The sequence below is a fragment of the Drosophila biarmipes genome, unplaced genomic scaffold, assembly GCF_025231255.1.
Source record: "Drosophila biarmipes strain raj3 unplaced genomic scaffold, RU_DBia_V1.1 ptg000009l, whole genome shotgun sequence".
NCBI lineage: Eukaryota > Metazoa > Arthropoda > Insecta > Diptera > Drosophilidae > Drosophila > Drosophila biarmipes.
The window spans coordinates 1340335-1358357 of NW_026114530.1; the positions used below are offsets into that span (position 1 = coordinate 1340335).

The 18023-nt window shown below is 36.0% G+C and overlaps 1 protein-coding gene across 2 annotated transcripts in view; it reads left to right on the forward strand.

Annotated features, from left to right (window-relative positions):
• Positions 1–18023, forward strand: part of LOC122817878 (uncharacterized) — a 282460-nt gene that overhangs the window by 55004 nt on the left and 209433 nt on the right. The window contains exon 1 of one of the 2 annotated variants that reach the window (XM_050889952.1): positions 17772–17791. The exons of the other annotated variant lie outside the window; for it this stretch is intronic. The gene's annotated coding sequence lies outside the window, so the exon portion shown is untranslated. Of the gene's footprint in view, positions 1–17771; positions 17792–18023 lie in introns of those variants that run through there. 2 annotated transcript variants of the gene reach the window in all.

Here is an 18023-nt window from a genome sequence, read left to right on the forward strand (position 1 = left end):
TGAAACGACTATATTTCTTTGCATTCCTTTTCTTCTTTCAAGAGCGCGTATTTTCCAAAAAGTTCAAAGATAATTACCGATGCATAACCCTCCAACAAGGGATGCAATTGAGGGAGAAAAGCTTCCCCTGCTTTATCCATAAATTCTGTTGGATAAATCACATCATTGTTGGTATTTTCATATAGAAACTGAATAATCCTTCCTTGGAATCCGGAACAGATATTTTTAATTTTTAAATCTACTGGTTTGATAACATTCATTTTATGCTGCTCCGTCCGCAGATGATGACTCCACGAAATGTTGTTACCCGATAGGGTAATGTTGCACTTCTCTCAATACTTATTTATTTTAATTTGGTTTGTTTTGCTTTTCTTTTAATTGTATTGTAATGTTATGATGCTTTAACACAGTTCGATTTTTGAAGGTTCACACAACTCCTAACTCTTGACTTTGTATGATTTCAAACGAGGACTTGAAACTACTGCTGGAGTCAAGGGACATGTTCATGAGTATTGACGTGATGGAGTTTATAAAAACAACATTTGGAGAACTTATAAATTTATGTAAACTTTCTAATGATAATATAGATTCGTGTGCTTGTTTTAATTTTGTAATTCAACAATATAAAGTTAGAAAATTAATTTTATCATATATTGAAATTCTAAAATAAGGAGAAAACCAAAAAAAATCCATTGTTTTGAATTTGTTTGCGAGGGTGGGTTTATTAACAGCTGTTTGTATCCACCAGACTTTAGCATAAGATAAACATTCAGCCTATTAATTTAAAAGAAAAAACGATTTCCTCAAAAATTGAGGAGTTCTTAAAGGAAAATGGAAGTGAGATTTTCAAGGAACATGTTTCGAAGTTAAAATCATTTCATACATTTTTCAAAGGTGTTGAAGCCACCCCAGTAATTCTTTCCAAGTATGGCGAACACCTATTATCCTGTGCATGGGCATATGATGATTGTAAAGTCGGACATGACACCTGCAGGTGTATGCATGTTGAAAAAAAAGAAGAAGATGCCTTAAAATTGATAGAAAGATACATTAATTTGTTTAAAAAAATCAATGGAAACTAAAGTTACACGAATATGATTAAATAAAACCGTATTTGACTATGTAGTCAAACGATCTCATTTGTTTTTGTGTATATTCTGTTAGCTACCACCACCTCCACCAAAGAATTGAAACATTTAAGATTACCTTTCCCTTAACTTAATACAAGTTGAAGCAACATACTTTAGATGTTCACGATCACTTTACCATCTAATGCTCGCTAATGCTCGCTTAAGAGGTACCCCAACGCGCGGTGCACTATGTATTATCAGTCCACACACACAATATTTCAAAGCAAAGGAAGAAGCACCAAGGAGTACAGAGTAAACAGAACGATATACCCAATGAGATTAATGAAGAAGAAAACATAATTTTATACCCAACACTATCCATATTAAACAGTCACCCTTGGGACAGTGAGACTTCATATATATATGATGGACGTTATTTCACTTCGAACAGTACAAACAAGTGGCCCCAACGCGCGGGGCACTATGTATTATCAGTCCACACTGATAATACAGTGTAATCTCATTGGGTATATCGTTCTGTTTACTCTGTACTCCTTGGTGCTTCTTCCTTTGCTTTGAAATATTTTACAATTAGTTTCTTGGTATGCTCTTAAATTTATGCCAAAAATACAATCAAATGCTTATAATAATATTTAGAAAAATTTTTAAAATAATTGTTTGAAATATATTTTAATATTTTGTATGTGTTTCTCTTACTTTTGTTGTTTGAATATAGGATAATGTTTACAATTTTGTTACATTATTATTTAAGTTACCACTTTGTGTGTAATCTAACATTGAATTTGCACGAGTGAATTCGTCTTATTATATTGAACAATTGGATTACAACAATGTACTTCCGACTATAGATTTTTTTTATGAATGCAATTTTGATTCAACAATGTTTTAGGGATATTCCGTCAATAAAATATTGTTTTCAAAATAATTAATTTAAAAATTTCTATAAGTTTTAGTGGTTTTGCATTCAGTATTTTCCTGTCTTGTTAATATCTTTCTCCTTTTTCCTTTAAGTTGTTAATTATTTCAATTCTATTAATTATAACATCAATAATGATTTTTAAACTGATTAATCATATTATTGATTGTTACTTCTACTAGAGTAGCACATTTATAATATAAGTCGGTGCATGCTAAAACTGTTGGTTACCTACCATATAGATATCTATTGTTCTCTTATATTCTGAAATTCTGGAGTGAGTTCAAATGTCATTTTGGTATTTCTGTTTTCCGTTTTAACAATGTAACAAATTTTGCATTTATTTATTATATTTTAAATTAATTTTTGATAATCAGGAAACTTTTTTTTTTAAGCCATTAATATTTTTGTAGTTCCCGGGTGTAAGAGCTCCTTATTTCGTTTAAAAATATTTATAATTATCTGTAAACATGGTTTTTTTCTATTTTGGTTCTGTATAATGCGTCGGCTACAAAATTCTCTTTTCCTGGCAAAGATTTAATTTTATAATTATATTAATTTAGTTTTATTTTCCACCTTTGTAATTTTATTTTTTGGTTCCTTTATATTGTTTAGCTAAACTAAAGGTTTCGCTCAATATTTCAAAAGATCTGCCGAATAAATATGATCTAAAATATTTTGTAGCCCATTGCTAAAAGTTCTTTTTCGATGGTAGCATAATTTGTTTTGTGTTCATTAAGGGTTCTGCTGGCAAAACAAACTGGTTGATTTCGGATAATTATGCTCCTATCGCCATGTTACTGCGTCCATTTTTAAAGAAAATGGTTCACTAAAGTCGGGGTAAATTAAAATAGGGTGGGATGTAATAAGACTTCTACGTAAGGTTTTTCTTAAATATTGGTATTGGCACCCTTCTTACACCTGTTACTCATAGACTAAAAGGGTATACTAGATTCGTCGAAAAGTAAGTAACAGTTGGAAGGAAGCGTTTCTGACCTAGCCGAATCGATCTAGTCATGTCCATCTGTCTGTCTGTCCGTATGAGCACTAAGATATCGGAAACTATAAAAGCTAGAACCGTCAGACTTGGCATGCAGATTCCTGGTTTTCCTGCGCAGCGCAAGTTTTTTCAGCGTAAGTTTTTTAACGCCCACAATCCGCGAAAATCTTTAGCGCCTAAAGTTTTAATGATATAAAACAAGTTATAACTGTAATGTAGTTGTCTCATCAATATTTATTGATTGACCAAAAAAAAATTTGCCACGCCCACTCTAGCGCCCACAAACCTGCAGCTTATTCTTGCTCAGTAGTACATTTGTTACTTTCACCTCGCCTAAAGTTTTAATGACATAAAACAAGTTGTAACTGTAATGTAGTTGTCTCAACAATATTTATCGATTGACCAAAAAAAATTTGCCACGCCCACTCTAACTCCCACAAACCGCCCAAAACTGTGGTGGCCATAATTGTGATGCTAGAAATTTTTTTTGCTAAAATTTTTTGTCTCATTAAATCCTTTCGATTGTATAACAAGTTTACTTCTGAGCAGGAACTTGAGCAACTCATTGCTCGACCACATATTTATGGAAAACATTTTATAATTATAACAGATCACGGACCTCTAATATGTTTATTTTCTGTGATCAATCCAAGTTTTAAACTGACACGTATGAGGCTGAATTTAAAAGAATATGACTTTCAGTCGAATATTTAAAGGGAGAAGAGGCACTCGACTATAAAGTTCTCATTGCTTTCAATCACAGACCTCTAATATGTTTTTTTCAATGATCAATCCAAGTTTTAAACTGACACGTATGAGGCTGAAATTAAAAGAATATGACTTTCAGTCGAATATTTAAAGGGAGAAGACAACTATGTAGAAAAAATTCTGCGCGGAAAATAAAAAAATATAAAGGCAATTAAAGGCAATTTTTTTTAATTTGATATCTTCTAGTGACTTTCATTATATATCCTGTACTATTTTGAAGCTGTTTAATGGTTATTCTTGATAATGCATCTGCTACAAGTTGTCTTCTCTCTTTAAATATTCGACTAAAAGTCATATTCTGTTAATTTCAATTAACATATTAGAGGTCTGTGATTGAAAGCAATGAGAACGCTATAGTCGAGTGCCTCGACCATCAGATACCCGTTACTCAGCTTAAGGGAGAAAAATAAAAATGGAGATATATAAGCAGCAAATAAATATTTAAAGCGCCACCTACCGGCTACTTTGATATATGTTATGTGGGCGGCAGACATTTTTAAGCGTTTTAGCCATTTGTGGGCGTAAGAGTGGGCGTGGAAAATATTTTTTGTAAGTTGTTGTATAGTAATTTAGTAGTTCCTTTTAGTTTTTATTTTGGTTTTTTTTTTATTTAGTTGGAGCAGCAATGGTGCCGCTGCTACGATCGAAGTGTCTCTGATCTTTTACCATATTATTTAAGTCTAAGTAAGGCTTGTAAGTCTTGAAGCGGAGGCAGAGAGACGGCTATGTACCTATATACTCATGTATAAAGGCGTGTACTTATATACGTTGCTATGCGCTCTTGAGTGGTGGCGCGAGGCGTATGTATATGCTGTCCGTTCGTTACAATTATGCCGACGGAAGCACTTTCTGTGTGCGGGCTAAGCCATAGCGATCGCTTCATATTTCTTATTATGACCGGGACTTTTAAATATGTAAACACTGCAACAAAGTGTTACAGTGCGCAACCTTTAAGTACTTTCGGTACAGTGGGTAATCGATATATGTGCATACTACGTCTCCCTCCTTTTGAAAAATAACGTAATATAATAAAGTTATTTTTATAATAAAATTTATAACTAATAAATTTTTTTTTATTTAGTTATTTATTTTTTTGTGTATTAGTTATTAGAAACAAAGAAAATTAAATTATTGAAAGAATATGTGTATTTATTTATCTATATATTTGTGTCTTCCTGTGGCCATACTAAGTGCAATTTATGAAAAAAAGATTCTTAATCTATCCTTATGAACTGTTTGTTTCTTATGTTTATTATTTGTTATTACTATGTTATCTCTATCTCCTATTTCCGTTACTATATACGGACCTGTATATTTAGGATCTATGACCTGTCTAGTTTTTTAATAAAACTTTTTCACCTACTGATAAATCTATACCCCTTACTTTATGATCGTATAGTAGTTTATTTATATTCTTATTTGCTTCTAACATAACTCTAGCTCTTTTATAGGCTACTGCTAATCTATACTTACTCCCCTTAGCATAGTCATCTATATTATATAGTGCTCCTACACTATCTATGCTTCTAAAATGTTTTGGTAAATTACTTGTTTTACCGAATACTAGCTCATATGGACAATAAGTATGTGCCATAGAAGGGTTGAAACAGAAGACAAAATATTAAAGCCATACGTCCCAACCAGTTTTATCAACCGATATGTATGTACTCATTGAAAGTTCTATGACTTCTTACTATTGTTCCAACTGTCTGGTGGTGGTGTGCTGTGGATGTAATATTTGCAATATTTAAATATTTGCACAAATCGTCTATAATTGAATTTTGATATTCTGTTCCCATGTCCGTAATGAACGTCTTCATTGGACCGTACTTCAGGATAAAAAATTCAAATATTGCTTTAGCGACAGTATTAGCATTTTTATTAGGAGCAGGTATGGCAACTAAATACTTAGTTAAATCACATATTAATGTGACTGCATACTCATTCCCATTTTCTGATTTTGGCAGTGGACCAATAGTGTCCACTATCACTCTGTCGAAAGCACTTATTGGTGTGTCTGTAATTGTTAAAGGGGTGTATAGTTATTTTGGCTTTCTGACATTTTTGACATTTTCTTACGTACTCAGTTATATCTTTAGACATGCTTTTCCAGTAATAGTGTCTTTTTACTTTGGCCAAAGTTTTTAATATGCCAGTATGACCTCCTTGAATTGGATCATGAAATGTAGACAAAATTGCTTCTTTTTTTTAAATTTGTTATCTGGGTCACCGGGTTGAGTAGCGCTACTCTTAATGTTTTCAAAATTGTATTGCCAATTAATTTGAAATTATCTATTGAAATATGTTCAAACATTTTCCCACGGTAGTATACAAATCGCTAACATCATATATTGCAGTAATTTTTCTGCCTTGTTGAAATAAACATAACGTATCTTTTATCTGCAAGGTCACTACTTGACGTATTTCATCATTGTTTATGACGTCGTGTACGTTGGGCTTAGAAGCTTTATTTAAAGTTTGCATTGGCAATTCTTGTTTTTGATTTTCTGCGCGGAATTTTTGTCTACTTTGATATCTAGCAGTGACTTTTAATATATTTCTAGTTATATTTTGTAGATCTTTGATGGTTATCCTTGATAACGCATCAGCTACATGATTATCATTAAATATTCGACTGTAAAGTCGTATTCTTCTAGTTCGAGCCTCATTCGTGTCAGTTTAGAACTGGGATTGGTCATTGAGGAAAGGTATATTAAAGGCCTATGGTCTGTTCTTATTAAGAAATGTCTGAAATGTAATATCGCTCAATGAATTGCAGCTTGCTCAGTAGTACATTTTTTACTTTCACCTCTTGTAAATGCTCTGGATGCGTATGTAATGGCAAGTTGGAGACCATTGTGCTTTTGAGTTAAAACCGCTCCACATGCTTGCTTACTTGCATCTGTTATTATACAGAATTCCTTAGTGAAATCTGGATATTGTAGCAAGGTAGGTTCCATAAGTTTTGTTTTAAGTAATGAAATGCATTCTCACACTCATCGGTCCATTTAAAAGGAACATTCTTTTTACATAATCTTGTAATGTGCCGTGAATAGTCGGCGAAATTTTTTATAAAACGTCTATAATAGTTACAGAATGCTACGAAACGTCTAGGACTGTCCGCGTCGTGCGGAACTGGGTAGTTCATAATGACATCGTATTTCTTGTCATCTGGAAATTTTCCTTTATTAGTGCATTTATGACCTAGAAAAGTCACTTCATGCTTAAAAAATGAATATTTTTCTGGATGTAACTTTATGTTGTATTGCCTGCATTTCTCAAAAACGTCTTTTAAGTTCTTAAGCATATGTTTTTCGGAACCGATTACTATTAAGTCATCCATATAAAGAAATGCTTGAGAAGGTTCTAGACCAGAGAACGCAATGGTCATTATTATCTCTCTTCATTGTTTGCTGTTTGAATCTTGCCAGAACCATTCCGCATTTTGGGATGCTGCTCTAACAATTTTGCTGCTGTTCCACCGATGCAACTTATGGACACACCCAAGTCCAATGGAGCCATATAATGTTTACAAGTGGTAAAAACTCTTCCAAGATGGCCGGGAAGATGCCAATGACGAGCCTCGCTCTGGACGCCCAAGCACGTCAACAACTTATGAAAATGTTCAAGCAGTCAAGAAGATTGTTTTGGAAATTGCTTGGCTCGTGCCATGAAATTTTTTCAAACGTTTTGGGCATTAGTCGCGTGTCAACGAAGTTTGTTCCAAAATTGCTGAATTTTGACCAAAAGAACCGTCGCATGAGCATCGCTCAAGAGCTGTTGGATGACGTCAACGACGACCCAGATTTACTCAAAAGGGTCATAGCTGGTGACGAATCAAGGGTATATTGTTATGATATCGAAACCAAAGCCCAATCGTCATAATGGAAGAGCCCAGGTGAGCCAAGACCGAAAAAAGCACGCCAAGTTCGATCAAATGTCAAAGTTTTGATCACTGTATTCTTCGCTTACCATGGCGTGGTGCATCAGAAGTTCTTACCATATGGTCGTACGGTCAATAAACAGTATTATCTGGAAGCTATGCGACGTTTGCGAAAAGCAATACGAAAGAAACGTCCAGAATTGTGGAAAAACAATTCATGGCTTTTGCATCACGATAATGCCCCTGCTCACTCATCTTTGCTTGTGAGAGATTTTTTGGCCAAAAACAACACCACAATAATGCCTCAGCCAGCATATTCACGGGATTTGGCCCCATGCGATTTTTTCTTGTTCCCAAAACTAAAGAGACCTATGAAAGGACGGAGATTTGCCACGATTGAAGAGCTAAAGACTGCATCGCTGGAAGAGCTCAAGGCTATACCGAAAACCGCTTTGAGGTTTGGAAAAACCGTTGGCATAAGTGTATTGTATCTGAGGGGAACAACATTAATATTGATAAATAAATTAATAGTTTCTCTTAAAAATACAAAGTCACCTTACTTTTTGAACACACCTCGTACATCTGAGATCGGAGGGCTTTAGCGAGAAACAAGTCCTTCTACCTGAAACTGGTAATCCTCAAAGGGTTCTTTATGGTCTCCCAAATATCGGTATAGAACTCTCTAACGAATTAACTTGATGGTATGAACGATAAAATTTCCAGTACCATTCGCTGGCCTTTGCGCCAGCATGACTATTTGTACTACTCTCTCTATTTCCTCTACATTCTCGGCTCCAGACGTATATACTGCCGAATCTGTGCCCAGACTTCGTTCCTGGTACTTTATTGGAATTTTGCAATTCGACCTCTGTGTCATTACTGTTCGAGGTCCCGCGCACCTGCATTTCTTTTTCTTCTTCCACATGTCCTTCCTCTGTTCAAATCATTACTAGGGTTATTGCCGTTGGCAGATATAACTTCTCCTGTACCTCGATCAGAAGATGGCAACGTGCCAGCGGACGTTGTTGTTCGGCAAGAATAAGTTTTGTAAAGTGCATTCCCTCTTGCACACCGGATATCCAGTGAAATATATGATTGTATGGATTAGATGCTATTAAATCGTTCGCGATCACGATAATAATAATACGTTTTTTGAGTTTGTTGTATAAAACGTTATTTAGATTGCTATTGATACAACTACGAAATCCTGCTCTTCATATAAATTAAACTCTCCAATTTTTGCTGATTGCTTGACAATAATAAAATAAAATAAAATAAATAAAATAAAAATAAATTACCTTAACTTGATTGATTTGAATGTTTACCCTCGAGCTACATGTTCTGAACAGGGTACAAATCGAAGTTTCTTCGATACTTTAAAATTTCATTGCTCAGACAAACGTGTTATCCTGTTCTTGTTAACCATTCTGTTATACCTCGAAATACAATTGGAATTCCTAGACCTGGCTTACCGTTATCCAAATCCATATACATTCTTATTCTCGTTAATTCCCAGCTTATGTGTTAACGTGGTCCCTTGATCTAAGTGGTCGATCCGATCCGAAGATTCTCGGATCATCGTCGCTATTCCGTCCTCGAGATATCTTGAAGCAAACTGAAAACAGGAAACTAAATTTCAGCAGACTCTAATACAAATTTCGTTGAAAACTAGTAAAACAATACGTAAATTTAAACCACCTCCTACTAGCCTGTGGTTAGAGATCACCAATTTCTAGGCGGTTTCGGTTCCTATGGACGTAAGCATCAATTTTTCTTTTTAATGTGTAACAACCAGCTAGGGTCTATAGTTGCCCCTGAGCGTTTCCAAACCTACCTTCATAAGGCTAAGGCTCGTGCACTTCTAGCATTGCTCGGTGCCAAGTTCGTCGGAGAGACGAATATTGTGAACGGACTCAGAACATGCGGACGGAAGTTGAAGGCAAAAGCAAATGAGGCAGCAATAGGAGATAGAATGGTTAGATAATATTGCCTTCCCATTCTGTACCCTTCCCGCCAAAATACCTCGTGATAAATTAATGGCGGTTATCGCTTACTTACTGTTTATTAATTATTTGCATTTTTATACACTTGCACACCACACACATAAAGTATATATGTTCTTGATAAGCATTACTAGACGATTTGATCTAGCCATCTTCGTCCATATGTTCGTCCGACTGTCCGTCCCTCTTTCCGTCCGTCTGTCCGTCCGTCTGTCTGTCCGTTTCTACGCAAACTAGTCTCTCAGTTTTGAAGCTATCGGGCTGATACTTTACCAAAAGTCTTCTTCTACTGCAGGTGGTATATAAGTCGGAACCAGTTGGATCGGACAACTATATCTTAAATCATATCTTAGGAACTATCGAGGAAAAATTAAAAAAAAAATCATATCTTTGGTGTTTTTTAGCATATAACCTTGTAAGCTTGGAAATTACATTTTTTTATTAGCTTTTAATTTTGACTTAAATTTGATCAAAATCGGAAGACTGTAACATATTTAAATAATAAAATGAACTAATTAAATAATTAAAAAATATTACTTCTTATATGTTAAAAAAAAACCCGAAGATAAATTTTTTCATAATTACTACTAATTATCCGATTGTTTCTATTGCAGTTTTATGATATAGTCGTCCGATTTTAATAAAATTAAAAAATGTTATTTCCAATCGCAGGAGGTTATATATTAAAAAAACATGACAGATATAATTGTTATACCCTTGTAGAGGGTAGAATGATTTCAGTCAGAAGTTTGCAACGCAGTAAGTATATATATTATTGATCAGCGTCACAAGACGAGTCGATCTGGTCATGTCCGTCTGTCCGTCAGTCTGCCTGTAGCACAAATCGGTTTAATCGATATACGTCATTCAACACAAACAAAATTAGAAAATTTAATCATTTTTTGAAGAGTTGAATAAATCCACACGAATCCCAGCAGCAAATGGCCGGCCGCTCACCAGGTACGCGGCGAATTTGCGTAGTGACGGCGCGGCGAAGAGCGGTTGGAGAACTTGAGAGTTTGGAGATCAAGGACGGAGAACGTGAGAGTTTGTGAACGTGGAGAGTTTGCAGACAAAGGGGTTTGGAGAGCAAGAGGGTTTGGAGACCAAGAGGGTTTGTAGACTGCGAATGGAGAAAGAAAGAGCGGAGACTTTACGGGCGGAGCGAGAGTGCCGTGTGCAAAAGGAAGTAACGGGACGCCGCCGGACTTTGGACGCGGCCGTGAACTTTGGACCGAGAGAGAAGGTGCCACATCTCGGCAGCGGAGCGGCACACAAGCATGCCATATGCGTCATCGGCGGAACATCGGCGGAAAGCAGCGCATGAATGACAAGAGGGTCAAACTGGAGCCATGGACTTTGGACCCGGTGTGGAGAGTTTCGGTTACGGTCAGTCGAACACGATCAGTCGATCACGAGGAGAAGAGTTGAGACAAGCAGTCGAACAAATACCAACCAAGCAAAATACGAGGGAGCCACAACAAGGCGAGTCGTCAAAAGCAGCGCCGTGCGAGCCTACAAGGAGAAAGATTGCCACGTCGAGACGTTCGGAATTCGGATGACAAGGAATCTCCGAACCACCGAGGCACCACACGGCTAAGTCCAGGTGGTATGTTCATTCCTGCCAACGAAGTACTGGCATTACGCCTGGAGAGTCTACCAAACTTGGAGCAGTGAAGGCCGGCGACTTGAATTCGTGAGCTCGGGGGTAAGCCAGTCGAGCCCCAGTGTACCTCGCCCCAAGCACTACTTTGGCGTGTCCCGGCGTGAGACCAGTGCGCCAAGTGGAGTTGAGCAGGTCCTGGCGCGATCAGCCAGAAGGAAGAGAAGTATTGGAGCGGTGCTACCGAACCCGGAGAGTAACGAGCCAGAAGGGTGAGAAGTCCCGGAGCGGCGAGACAGAACCCCGAGTGTAACGAGCCAGAAGGGAGAGAAGTCCCGGATCGGCGTATGCCCACGAACCCAACACAGAAGTCACGAGACGTACAGCCACTCTGTCAGGAGATGTTCGCAGGACACCGCCACCAGCAAGCAGGACACCACACCGCAATAGTCACGCAAGGAGAATCGTGCCCGCAGGAACGGCACGGACAGTACGCGAAAGAGTGAGGCTAGGGTGGAACATTCGTTTACACGAGGCGTAGAAGCGAAGTGAAGAGCGTGGCAGTTATACCCGCAATAGACCAACTACATACCGGTGAATTCTGTGCTTCCTCACTGAACTACTGGGCGGTCACGTTTATATAAATTTGGTGGGACGAACACACACAATCTACTGAGCTAGCCGCACGAATCTTGTAGCGAGCAGAAAGCAAACAACTCAGTTTCGTTCAGTGCCTACACTTAAACGTAAATTCGTTTTTCTTAAAAATCAATTCTCTGAGAGAGCGTAAGAGCGTTGAGAATGAGAGAGATATAAAGAAGTAAGAGGCACCGTAAAAAACAACAACTTATTCTATGAACTTATAAGAATGATCTAGAAGTAAAATGCTAGCTTATACATATACATTCTACTACGTAGCAATCCTGATACAATTCGGCAGTCCCCTGTCTTTTGTTAATTTACAATTGATTTTAGCTTATATTTAACTTAAGTTCTATTAATTTTTGTATTTTCAAATTGTGAGAAATATTTACAAATTTTAATTTTTTTTTTCTACGCAATGCCTATTATTAAAACTATTCCAGGCAACTTGATAAGTAAAACTTGTGTCTCAATTCATCAATAACTTTTCCTTTCCTGTCGAGTTCAAACAATATCTTCCTTGGCATTTGTTCTATGCTTCATTGCTTCATATTGTTTAAAAAAAACCTAACAATCTCGACAATTGTGACCCAATGCAGTGACCCTTCCGGATCTCCTTATTTTTATGTCATTGATCCCACAATTCGATTAATCCTTTATACTTGCCCATTGATTTGATGTGACCCTGTCGCAATTTTGACATGTTTGATTTACATTTTTCCATAAATTTTCCAAAGTTTCCCGACGTAAAACAGCTTTCCTTATCTGAGAGTATACAAGTTGGACCACTGTAAGACCTAAATTAATCATTCAATGCTCAAATGCTTGCTTTGTGTTAATTGTTTTTGTTGCATATAGAACAACATATTTACCCATCTATAACTACAACTAGTTGTTTCTTTGCTCTTCTTTTAACGACCTGTGTAGAATGCACACATATAAAATATATGTATCGACCACCCACTGCACCAAGAGCACAAAATGGGGCACGTACTGTAACACTTTGTCGCAGTGTTTTTAGAATTTAGAGTCACGGTCATCAACCAAAGTGCCCGAAATACGAACCGCTCGCTGTCCCTTTGCCCGCAGGCTGAAAGTGCAAGTGTCAGCATAATTGCAAGACGAGCGGACCACATGTATGTGCATATACCTTTCAGCTCCTAAGCAAATTGGTGATCAAAGAAAACCTCCTTCGAGCTCGAAGCGGCAACAACGGCTGCTCCGAAACCATCAATATATTTGAATTAACAAAAATTAAATAAAGAATGAGAACAATTAAAACGATGAACCTATCTTCTTCATTGGCGGAGCGCGATTATTATTACAATTTGTATAATTTCGAAAGCCACTTTTCCTTTTGGTTTGCTATTCAACAGCCTTTCCGCTTTCCCTGACTTTGGCGATTAATCTACATACCACTTTCTCTTTCATATTCGTAAACCAGTACGTTTTATTGTCCTAATTCGTTGAACAATTTGTATAAAATTTTTTTCGCCACTTCTTGTGGAACACTTAATACCTTTGTTCCATAATAAGACCCCATTCCTTATCTCAAATATTTTGACTTCCTCTTTTTCTAACCTTAATTTAATTTTTTAATTTTTACAAATGGTAAATTATTTTCAAAACGATTCGTTCCTACTGTCATTATGTCAACGTGTTGAATAAGTTTCCCCGATTTATGGACTAATTCAAAGTCATACTCTAGCAATTCTACCCACATTGCAATAAGGTGGTTCAACTCAATTATATTTAAGGTCAACGTCAGTAGGTTGCAATCTGTGACTGTTCTAAATCGTCTACCCTAAAATTCTAAATCTCCTAAGTGCGTAAATTATTGCTAAGGTTTCCAGTTGAAAACTGCGGTACTTTGCCTTATCTTCTGTTGTTGCTTTCGAAAAATATAAATACTATATTGGGTGTAGTTTTTTATCCTCATTTCTTTGCAGCCTTGTGCGCTGGCTCTTTAGGCAATTCTACCTGTTCCTTATAATAAAATAATTCTAACCCTGGAGCTTTTACCAACGAAATTATGATATACGAATTCTTTATCATTTTTTAACAAATCATATAGAGGTTTACCGGTCATCGAAAAATCTTTAATTTAATAGACCCACTACATACCGGTGAATTCTGTGCTTCCTCACTGAACTACTGGGCGGTCACGTTTATATAAATTTGGTGGGACGAACACACACAATCTACTGAGCTAGCCGCACGAATCTTGTAGCGAGCAGAAAGCAAACAACTCAGTTTCGTTCAGTGCCTACACTTAAACGTAAATTCGTTTTTCTTAAAAATCAATTCTCTGAGAGAGCGTAAGAGCGTTGAGAATGAGAGAGATATAAAGAAGTAAGAGGCACCGTAAAAAACAACAACTTATTCTATGAACTTATAAGAATGATCTAGAAGTAAAATGCTAGCTTATACATATACATTCTACTACGTAGCAATCCTGATACAATTCGGCAGTCCCCTGTCTTTTGTTAATTTACAATTGATTTTAGCTTATATTTAACTTAAGTTCTATTAATTTTTGTATTTTCAAATTGTGAGAAATATTTACAAATTTTAATTTTTTTTTTCTACGCAATGCCTATTATTAAAACTATTCCAGGCAACTTGATAAGTAAAACTTGTGTCTCAATTCATCAATAACTTTTCCTTTCCTGTCGAGTTCAAACAATATCTTCCTTGGCATTTGTTCTATGCTTCATTGCTTCATATTGTTTAAAAAAAACCTAACAATCTCGACAATTGTGACCCAATGCAGTGACCCTTCCGGATCTCCTTATTTTTATGTCATTGATCCCACAATTCGATTAATCCTTTATACTTGCCCATAGATTTGATGTGACCCTGTCGCAATTTTGACATGTTTGATTTACATTTTTCCATAAATTTTCCAAAGTTTCCCGACGTAAAACAGCTTTCCTTATCTGAGAGTATACAAGTTGGACCACTGTAAGACCTAAATTAATCATTCAATGCTCAAATGCTTGCTTTGTGTTAATTGTTTTTGTTGCATATAGAACAACATATTTACCCATCTATAACTACAACTAGTTGTTTCTTTGCTCTTCTTTTAACGACCTGTGTAGAATGCACACATATAAAATATATGTATCGACCACCCACTGCACCAAGAGCACAAAATGGGGCACGTACTGTAACACTTTGTCGCAGTGTTTTTAGAATTTAGAGTCACGGTCATCAACCAAAGTGCCCGAAATACGAACCGCTCGCTGTCCCTTTGCCCGCAGGCTGAAAGTGCAAGTGTCAGCATAATTGCAACACGAGCGGACCACATGTATGTGCATATACCTTTCAGCTCCTAATCAAATTGGTGATCAAAGAAAACCTCCTTCGAGCTCGAAGCGGCAACAACGGCTGCTCCGAAACCATCAATATATTTGAATTAACAAAAATTAAATAAAGAATGAGAACAATTAAAACGATGAACCTATCTTCTTCATTGGCGGAGCGCGATTATTATTACAATTTGTATAATTTCGAAAGCCACTTTTCCTTTTGGTTTGCTATTCAACAGCCTTTCCGCTTTCCCTGACTTTGGCGATTAATCTACATACCACTTTCTCTTTCATATTCGTAAACCAGTACGTTTTATTGTCCTAATTCGTTGAACAATTTGTATAAAATCTTTTTCGCCACTTCTTGTGGAACACTTAATACCTTTGTTCCATAATAAGACCCCATTCCTTATCTCAAATATTTTGACTTCCTCTTTTTCTAACCTTAATTTAATTTTTTAATTTTTACAAATGGTAAATTATTTTCAAAACGATTCGTTCCTACTGTCATTATGTCAACGTGTTGAATAAGTTTCCCCGATTTATGGACTAATTCAAAGTCATACTCTAGCAATTCTACCCACATTGCAATAAGGAGGTTCAACTCAATTATATTTAAGGTCAACGTCAGTAGGTTGCAATCTGTGACTGTTCTAAATCGTCTACCCTAAAATTCTAAATCTCCTAAGTGCGTAAATTATTGCTAAGGTTTCCAGTTGAAAACTGCGGTACTTTGCCTTATCTTCTGTTGTTGCTTTCGAAAAATATAAATACTATATTGGGTGTAGTTTTTTATCCTCATTTCTTTGCAGCCTTGTGCGCTGGCTCTTTAGGCAATTCTACCTGTTCCTTATAATAAAATAATTCTAACACTGGAGCTTTTACCAACGAAATTATGATATACGAATTCTTTATCATTTTTTAACAAATCATATAGAGGTTTACCGGTCATCGAAAAATCTTTAATTAACCTTTAAAATACGAACACAAACAAAGAAAGCTTCTATCACCGAGTACCATATAAAGTACAGGATATTCTCGAACAGCTTCTATTCCTTTATTATTAGCCTGTATTCCTTTTCTAGTTTCTAGTTACCAAGCATCCCAAGTATAGTACATTTTCTTACTGAAACTCAAAATTATCCATTCTTTTTCTACTTTGTTTCTTGCTGATCGATCAAAAACTTTCCTAAGAACGTCTAAATGTTCACGCTTATATTTACTTGCAATCATGATATCGTCCGTCTGTACAACCACCGTGCCTTCTCTCATTATATCTGATATAAATCTTACTGATAAAGGGCTGAAAGGTCTCTTTGGCGCGCATAAAATACAATTATCCTAATAACGTCATTTTATCGATTTAAAGACATTAAAGTAGGAATGCTTTAAATGTAATATCGAATATATCGGGTTATTAACCAATGTATCTTATAAGTCGTCAATCAAGGGTAGCGGGTAATTATCACTAACCATTGCCTTGTTAAGCTTTCGATAATCCACACATAGTCGTAAGTCGCCTGACTTCTTTTTGACTAACGCTATTGGTGATGCATATTAGGATTTACTTAGCCTTATAATTTCTTCACTTTGGGACTCGTCTATCATCACCTTTTATTTTGATTTTTTTCTGTGTTTGTTTTTATTTCTGTGAATGTTTAATTTCATTTTAAATCTAACTTCTGGTTCCTTTGGATCCTTATTATGTTCGTTTCATTTATTTTCAAGAAATTGGCACCTAACATAATAATTCTCTTGATAACCAATTTTATATTCTACACTTTCATCCATTAGATTTATATCAAATAATTTATTTCCACTAGATTTATTTTCACTTGATTTATTTCAAGCTCCCCATAATTTTTATCCATAACATTACTAATAATATTGCTAAGTACTGCCTTTCATCACTAACATTACTAACAACATCGCTAACTATCTGCCATTCATAACTTACATCATCGCTAAATATTTGCTTTGCATCACTACTATTAGAAGACTTCAAAATAATCTCAACCGTAATCATTTTCAGGGTGTTAAGGATTAAATTAAGTTAACAGGCTTCCATAAAATCACATTCACCAGAATAACTTAATTTAAATGTAAATGAAATTTAACCCATAATATAAAATTAAAATTGGTAGTTCTGACAAATTTTTTTCTGTAATTAACCTGGTATTAAAGTCGTTTATAAAATTGATTTCAACATTTCTTACATAATTATTTTCGTCGTAGTTTTAGTTTTCATTCTTCAAGAATTTTGCTACAAAATGTCCCATCTCACCACACGCATAGCACGATCCTTTCCCCCGCTTCGACTAACATGCTAACATGCGCAAACGCTCTCTTTACTTGCCCAATATCTGATTACGCAATCCTGGATTAGGGACTCCTTCGATGATGCAACTCAACATTTCCTTTGCATCAATAATAATGCCCTAAGCAAGCATTGTTTTGTCGTCGGCATAATTCCCGAATTTTTCGCCTTGTTTCCATTCGCAGCCTTCGAATTTGTGTCTTATCTACTTTGATAACTTTGATAATTTCACGCTAAACGTTGAAATCAGTTCTGCGGTAAGTCATACAATTGTAACAACACACGGTGTGAGCCTACGTGCAGCACTCATGAGCTTTTCCTTTTCCTCAACAATAGCATTTTTACAAATTTTCCTGTAATTCCATAAAGTTTCGCGGTATTATGTATTTAAGTAGTCTATTTGGCACACGACTTGCCAGAAAACTCATTTAACGTTGCCATTTTTCACCTTACTTTTTGCGTTCATAAAATTCTTTGTAACTTGGAAGT